Raw genomic sequence first — 9,355 nt, 5'->3', positions numbered from 1 at the left:
GTGTAAAAGAATATAGAAAATTACGATTTTTTCTTTTTAAAACTAAATTAATACACTAAGAAATTACATATTAATAAATGAAAGGTTAAACCGAAACATAATAAGAGAATTAATTTAAATAATTTATTATTATTTAGAAATATTTCACATTGAGAATAAAAAAAATAAAAGTGGGGTTTTTGATAAGGAAAAGTATGTCACCGCATTACACGTGTAATTGTTTCCTATCGTTGTTTTGAGTAGATTTCGCAACTTCCGACCTTCCAGTAACTAGGGACGGACTAGCTAGAACTTTACGATTGTAGGGTCACATAATATGTTTTTTTTCCTAATTAACTAGGGGTTGACGAGACGAACCCGAGTCGAGCCGGGTGGTTTTGAGCCCGGGCTCGAAATTAAACGGGGCAACTCAATTAAGGCTCTAGCTCGATTTTGAAGTTAAACCAGATTAAGATCTAGCCAACGAGCCGAGCCATGATCGAGCTGAGCCTAGGTCGATTTTGGCTCGGTTACAAAAATGAGCCAACTCACCTCAGGATATTTCAAATCAAGTTTTTTTAGCTTCGAGCTTTTATCGAGCGAGCCACGAGCCTGAGCTTCGAGCCTCGAGTTTTTTGAACATAATAAATAATATAGCAAACACCATTTTTTACTATGTCTAAATCTTAAATATTTATAAACGAAACCTCCTTAAATTCTCTCAAGCCATCAGATTATTTTATTTGTCAATGAAGGTTTCTCATGCATTTGACCCGAATTCACGGGTATGGATTTACCAAACCCAGATAGCCTTTAAACGGGATATAACATCTCATTATATTAAAAAATAATTTTATAAAATATTTGATATTAAAATCATATAAAATAGGGATATACTAAAATTAATATTTGATTTTTTAAATAGATATCATTTAAAATTAAGAAGAGTAAAGTGTCATTTTCGTCCTTATGGTTTGTCAAACAATGCGAATTTAGTCCAAAAGGTTTATTTTTTGCATATAGACCCTCCACGTTTCTCAGTTCTTGCTAGTTACATCCAAATCACTAGTCCCGTTAAATTTAATCGTTAAGTCAGCGGTAGACATGTCTTTTCACTATTTCTTTATTTCAATACTTATTTAAGTACACTGCGGTTTATGTCCTTGTGGTTTGTTCAAGTCTGCAGTTTTAGTCCAATAGTTTCAAGTTTGCAATTTTCGTCCTTGTAGCTTCATTTCACTTGCAATTAAACCCGAATATTTTAACATCGTTAAGTCTGGTCATTAACCCATTTGCGTGCCTCTCACGTGACGACCAGTTTTGTTGTTTTTCTCACCAAATAAACCTAATCCTAATTCGCAAGCCCCCTCACGTGAAGTGTTGGGGAATTCGAGTTTAATGAAAAGGAAAAAAGAAAGAACAAAATTGTCTCTCACGTGTTTAATGATCATACTTAACGAGATTAGGGGATTCGAGTTTAATTGCAAGTGAAATGAAACCATATGGAAGAAAATTGCAAATTTGAAACTACTGGACTAAAACTGCAGATTTGGACAAACCAGAGGGACGAAAACTTCAGTTCACTGAAATAAGTATTATAATAAAGAAAGAGTGAAAAGACATGTCCACCCCTGACTTAACGATTTGTCGCAGCCCCCGAACCCATACCCCGGGAGGGGAGACGTGAACGCGAGTGGTGGTATCGGTGTTTATCATTTAGCAACGGAGAAATTCATCAGGACCGTAGTTAGGAAAAATTATCAGAGTGTAAAACACCATGATTTTCATTTCATCTGGTTGGATAAAACCCATTTATATCCTTACAAATGTTTTATAGAGATAAACCCTATTTTACAAAAAAAAACATGTTTCTTTATTCTGGTGATAAGCCACTTATTTAAGCTGGAAGGCCCGCGGACACCATTCCTTTATCTTTATCATCTCACCTGAAACATGTATTTTAAAAATATTTTATCAGCAGAAAATACTGGTGAGTACATTCATTTGAAATGACACATATACAATTACAGCATTAAGATGTTTTTACATCTGCCTGCTTACAAATTACCGAAAGGTACTTGTCACTCGAACGTATCTATGACTGTGGTCATATTACTTATTGGCTTACACTTGTCCAATAAGTAACGTGTAATAGCCCAGTAGGCAAGCCTTGTATTCAAACCCCACAATACCAGTAGTAACCATCCCGTAAGTCTACAGAGACTTAATCACTATAATGTATTTAAAATACTTTAAAAATATATTTAAAACATTTTGACCATCTGCCATGAGTTTTACAGTTTTGAAATCATCACGATAGTGTCGGAAAAACAGTTGTCTCACGCAAGTGTGAGTGGTACAAAAACTCGAATGTCTCACCTTGCAAGTTTACGGTTTATGAGCTTCCTGGTATTAAGCACCTAGGTTAAATACCATGTAGTATAGCTAAGTTAATATAAATCCATAACCATAACGATAATCACGAGATTAGAAACTTTACACGATGGCACAATGTCTTACCTTATTCAGGTAGAGCTTTTGGATTCGTGTATAAAAAGCTTATTTCGATCGGATAGATATCGTTACGACCAATCGGGTATTATACCAACAATCTTAAGAAAATTTGAGAAAGAAAGAAAAATTTTGAGCAGGGAATGAAGGTTGATTCTGCCCCCTTTTATAGCTGATTTCTCACCCATCGCGTATCCCGATGGGTTCAATAAGCGGGCGTCGCGTATCGCGATGGGTTGATGAGTCATCCCCATTTCTGACGCGTGTCAGGTGACGTGGCAAGTCTGCGTAACTTCCACGTCGCGTATCGCGACAGGTCACTTTGGGAGTTCATCGCGTATCGCGATGGACACGTAAGCTTCTGGATAAGCTATACGTCACCGCGTAACGCGATGAGGCTAACTAAACCTGTCGCGTATCGCGATGGATGGATTATTAAAAATTTTAATTTTCCACAAAAATACTAAGGCGGCCCTTAAGCGGCTCGCGGCGATGCGAGCGTGCGAAGTGCAAAATGCGCCATCAAAGCGCCACATTGCGTCCATCGCACTTCGCCCGTGCCCGTGCGCGTGCGCATCGGGTGCTTACGCACCCTCCGTTAGGACCACTTAAGAGTGACCTATCATATAAGAATATTATTATTGTAACTCATTTCCTTATAAAGAGCTTTCATTTTCTTCAAGTTTCCATGTGGGATCAAATTCCCTTCCATATTTATACCCATGTGGGAAATTCCATATTTTTTTCATCTTTCAACGTGGGATGAACGCATCTTTCAATTATTCAAAGTAGGGTATTTTAATTTTCTTATTTTATATTTTCCACCATATGTTTTGGAAAAATTGGAAATGTTACACGATTAAATTTAACGGGGTTAGTGATTTGGATGTAATTGGCAAGAACTGGTAAACGTGGAGGGTTCGTATGCAAAAAGTAAACTTTTTGGACTAAATTCGCATTATTTGTCAAACCACAAGGACGAAAATGAAACTTTACTCTATTATAATAAAGAAATAGTGAAAAGACATGTCTAGCCTTGACTTAACGATTAAATTTAACGGAGTTAGTGATTTAGATGTAATTGACAAGAACTGGGAAACGTGGAGGGTCCATATGCAAAAAATAAACTTTTTAGACTAAATTCGCATTATTTTCCAAACCACAAGGACGAAAATAGCACTTTACTCTTGATTGTTTGTTCAAGTTTTGGATATTATATTATTTAATATTGAAGAAGCGTTTGGTACTTGTTCGATAATATGGTTGGTGGATTTATTTTATATATTAAATATGAAGAATCTTAATTAAATCCCTATATATTCCAAACCAAGCGTATCTATACATGTACCCGATTGTACTTGTACCGAAATTCAACAAAAACGAGTACCGATACTCGTACCGAATGAACTAAATCGGTATGTGTACGGGTACGCGACATGTACAAGTATTTGGGACAAAATTCTTATCCCTGGTGACAATTATATGGATTTAAAAGGTTAGCGATTTAAACACTCTTGTAACAACGCCAGAACGCTCACCCCTGCAACGCGTGGGGACTATTAACTAGTATAGTATTTTTAGGGATTTAAAAAGTCGATTACCAAAAAGAAATGTCCTTAAATGCCACATTTTGTATCTTTTTCATTTTTTTCATTGTGTTCACCACTTCACCTCCAACACAAAATATGTTCTCATCTCTAACACTACGTTCTTGAGTTTTTAATTAAAAGAAAGGAAAGTATAAGATTGGATAGGATGAGAGGAGAAAAGAAAGTAGATGCATATAATGCATTCTCAAGTTTAATGAAAAATGAAAGAAAGGGGAAGAAAAGAAATGGTTAATTACATTCTTTAGTTTAAATGAAAAGAGATGAAAAGAAAAAAATGTGTAGTTTTACAAATAAAGCCTTTTAAAAACAATTATTAGATGTAGATTGAAGGGTAAAATGGTAATTTTAAATATTTATCCTTTCCTTTCTTTCCAAATCATGCAAAATTGGCAAGAAAACTTTGGGACTTAAAACACCCAAGTTTTTCTATTATTTCCTATCATTTCTTTTATAAAAAAACTCAAAAATGAAAATTCAAACTAAAATCTTATCATTTTCTTTCTTATTCCATGAAAAAAAAACACAAAAATACAGTGTAACCATCTCTATCAACAAAACATGTTCTTGTCTTTAACTATCTCCATTTGCCCCGTATATAACTCGTTTAAAAAGTAATCATTGAATACTGTTCCTCTTTTTCTTAATGGTTTGAAAAGTTTAAAGGGTGATTGCACAATTTTATAATGTGAGGACGCTCAGAATTTTCATATATATATATATATATATATATATATATATCACTATTATTTTCAAACTTAGGGGGGGGGGGGTGTTCAATGAGAGAATTGTATAAAAATTTGGGGGCCGATTAATGATTTGGGATGTTAAAGTATAATGACTTTATTTTGTGTGTATAAGAGCATTCTCATCCTATTCCCCATAAGGCCATAATTATGTGAGGAAAGTTTGTAAATTATAGGGCGAGGTTGTGAGTGTTTGTGAGTATAAATTATATGGTGGAGAGAAAAATGTAGTGATTTTTTGTAAATTTGTGGAAACATTGTTTGCCCCTATTTATTTTTAATATTTGTTGGATTGGTTGTGAGTAGAGGAGAGAGAAAAATGTAATGATAAATGTTTAAAAAATATTATTTAATTAAACAGGAGAGATAAATGCAGTGTTTTTTAGTATAATTATAAAGATATGATGAGAAACAGGTTGAAAATGCTCTAATAGATTATTTTATTTCACTGATTAATCAACATTAGTTTTTTTTATTTAATAATAAAGCGCTATTTTATTGTATGTGTGATTCCTGCATACCAAAAAATAATCTTTGGGTCCAATATATAAAAAGGGAAATGCAATAACAATTACATTTTCCAACTATATTAGAATAAAAACATAAATAATTTATATTTCTTCTATGTGTTGATTGTTCCCGTATTTCTTTGGGTCCAATATAAAGCCCAAAGAATGACCATGCCTAATCGTCCAAATAATACCACACTAATATACGTCTATCTATTACAATAAAAGACTACTTAATTTTACCACTTGTCAATCTCATAGCCTTCCTTATCTTTTTTTTAACTTATTTTCAACATATGGTCCCTTAACTTTAAGCAATTTCAATATATGAATTCAAATTTATTTTTATTAATGATAAATTCCAATATATTCATTCATTAATATTAATAGTGAAATAAAAAAAATTGCAACATGAAATTGGCAGGTCTGTTAGAATAAAATTTTAAAGTCACATGTAATTACAAATTAAAGAAAATAAAGGCGTATTATTGTCTAAGATTTTTGGTAATAAACTACAAATTATTTTTAAACTGATATTCGAGCATTAGTGCATAATATTTTATATAAGATTGGTTTCAGATTATGATTTAAAATTTTCTAATATGCATTTGAACCAGAAAAATGTGTATTTTTTTTTAATTTTCTTCGAACATTTTATATAAATATTGCAAAAATAGAGAACACCTATTACATAAATCTTGGTGTTTAGTTTTAATTAATGCTTTGACTTTTTGTGTAATATAAAGGGTTTTAGCAATAAAAAAAGTTAATATTTAGCTTTCAATATTTTCTTCCATAACTCATACCAAAATATTATAAAACATATAATTTATGACTTGATTTATACGTTTTTATAGACTTAAATATATTTAATTTAATATGCCTTATAATACACATTACATAATTAAAAGCATTCAAATTAAAAATATTAAACCAAAAAATCAGTTTCAATCCCACTATTTTCGCTTTCTATTGAATCATTTAGGATATAGAAACCTAGATACATAGGATATCGTTTTTGTTAGGTTTTTACATAACCTTAATATTATATTAACTTATTAATTTTATTTTTATACAAATACAACGAATTGGGGTTATGTTAGTGTTTCTGTTGGTTGTTACATAATTAAGGTGTTTATTATGGTTTTATTAAAAATGATAAAGCTATGACAAAAATTTTAAAAAAATTACAGTTATAACATTTATTATTCAAATATGTTGTAAAAATTCATTAAGATTCACATCTTAATTATAACGTAACTTAATAGAAATATTTATTATTTTTCTTATTATTTGTAATGATCATGTTCCTCATTACATTTCAAGGATATTCCATTTTCATATTAATTGTAAAAAAATAGTTAATAAGATTAAAAGTTATTTACCATGCTTTCATAAAATCAGAAATCTTTGCTTTTTCTTCTTTCTTTTTTTTCTCTATAAGTTGTTAAAATATATATATCGGTTAATTAAGTAATCTAACAACTTTCCATAATATGTTGCTTGAGTATACAACTTTTAATTGTAAAATATAAAATTAATTAAAAATTTGTCACACACTGAATATTAATGACAACAAATTTATCATGATCAATCAATTTCAGATTCTAAAGATTTTAAGGATGATCATAAAAGTTTGGGTAATATATTTTTCGGATAATCATGAACTGATGATCTCAAATGACATAATATTAATTGTTTAAAATGTATGATATTTTACGTGTATGCGTATTTTTTTTGTTAGTTCCATGGATATATTTATCATTGTTTAGGGTTGGTAATTTGGTATGTACTTGAAAAAACATTATTTGTCACACGGGCAACTATATGTGGCTACATCAATAGTTATAAGCAAATATGGACTAAAGTTTTTTTATTTTTGATAAACAGTGTATACCAACCAATACAAAAAATGTAGTGGAAAAGAAATTTTACTTATTTATAACGTATATGTGTAACCTTATTTATGTAATTTTTACAATTTTAATGCAAACTGTAATTGTATTAACAATATATGATCATTTTGTTAACTGAATTTTACTTAATAGCTAGAGCTTATAATTTTCATCAATTACCCGTGTAATACACCGGCCTCAAACTAGTTTATTATATACTATACAATTAATAATACAAGTAACTTCAATTTGTGACCCAATGGTTGGGCTTACCATAACCATAATAATCATTTGACAAATCTCGGCCTAGCTGTTCTATAAAACACAACCTTGCCTTTATAACCCGAGGGACTTGCGACTGTGTTCCCGTCCAACCCAAAACTACCTGAGCTACTCCCGTTCAACCCTTAATTATGTTCTTCTGTTGTTATAAAACAAAGTAACAAACACTAATATTTCTGTTGTTGACTTATTCAATTATTCTATTAACAAGTTAACAACACTTTTATCCCTCACTTAATGGCCTAGTGGTAAGAGGCTTGGGTTCTCCACTGGAGACTCAAGTATGAATCTCACTTGTGTCATATTTGGGTGAATATTGACACTGGAGGATTTGAACTACGCCTTGTGCAAAGGTTGACAGATCGAACCCTGAGCTCACCCGGGTTTTCGTCCCACTGTGCGTTACGCTAGAGGGTTCTGCTCTTGTGATGGCATAATGATTGTCAAGTGGCAGTCGGCGGTATGGTTTTCCGGGGGAACACCCAAGCCAAACTCTGAAGCCAGCGTGAGTCTGGTTAAGACAACATAGTCTTGCCAGAGTGGGGCATCGGGGCTCTCCAAATTTGGAGAGTGCGGTAACCTAAATACAAGAAAGTCGTCAGTTCTAAAAAGAATAAAATTAACAACACTTTTAACATAGAAAGATAAACTTTGATTTAAATAGTTAAACACTCTCAGAAGTGCTTCTTTTTAAATAGTTAAAAGATACAAGCCGCAATCATGATCCCTTTTTAAATGATGGGTTAATTTGGGTAGGTGTGTAAACTAACCGAGCTAAGCCCGAGTAGGCTTGATCTTGGCCCATTTTGACTAGGGGCGGACCTATGGCGTAAGGATGCGGGCATTTGCCTTTCATATAGAAAAGAAGATATTATTATTTATACTTGAAAAAACCGATTGTCCCTCATTAATTTTTGGTTAAGCCCGCCAATCGCTCCCCATGAAAGAATATTCAGTTCCATCACTGTTTCGACTTGCGAGAGTTGAGCTCGGCTCGTTTAGAGCTCTTTTTCTAAACCCATTATGGCTTGTAACCCGAACGCGTCTGACCCACCCAGTTTGCCAGACCGAGTTAAACATATTGTTCTCTCTTAAATACTTAAATAATCATTGTCTAGTAGGCCCCTCGCAAGGTTAGCAAACCATCAAATTCAAAGTATATTTTTCGTGTGTAAACAAGTGGCACAACTTGTAGATATGAAGGTGTTGTTTTCAGGACACTGGATATCTTTGGAACCAATGTCTTGAAAAAATTAAACTCAACATAAAGATAAACCTAGTCCTTTTCAATATCAGACACATGTGTCACGACACCTATGTTAATGTTTTAGGGTTGTGTGCATTTTTGTAAATCTAAATGTGGAATGCTCTCTTTTGTATTTTCTGTGTATTTTAGCTACCAATGTGGAAGAAACACTAAAATTGTACCCTTATCTGAGACTACATATACAGATTGTCGATGGCACACTTATTCGGGCTTTCTGCATGTATAATCGAGAATTTGATGACACCCTTCTGAAATCCTTGGATCATCAATGGCATTACAAATGCCCCTCTAATAGTCTTCCATCTTGTTACCATATTCAATCCACAAAGAAACAAGTCAAATAATATCCGTAAAGACACATATTCGTTCATTAAGAAAGCTAGTTATAAATTACCGCTTTTTAGCAATGAAATTAGGCCATCCCAGGTCAATACAGACCTTATGACAGAGGGCCAAAACGGGGCAACATTCTCCGACCAATCAGCAGCCTTGATATCCTTAAGCCAAGTAACATTACAAAATGAACCAACTTTAATTCGAACTGTGTTGGTAATAATGC

This window comes from Bidens hawaiensis, unplaced genomic scaffold (genome assembly GCF_021521415.1).
Source record: "Bidens hawaiensis isolate Kalapana, Puna unplaced genomic scaffold, B.hawaiensis_p1.1 tig00002338_1, whole genome shotgun sequence".
NCBI lineage: Eukaryota > Viridiplantae > Streptophyta > Magnoliopsida > Asterales > Asteraceae > Bidens > Bidens hawaiensis.
The sequence above is the reverse complement of the archived record's forward strand: the minus strand, read 5'-3'. Positions refer to the sequence as shown.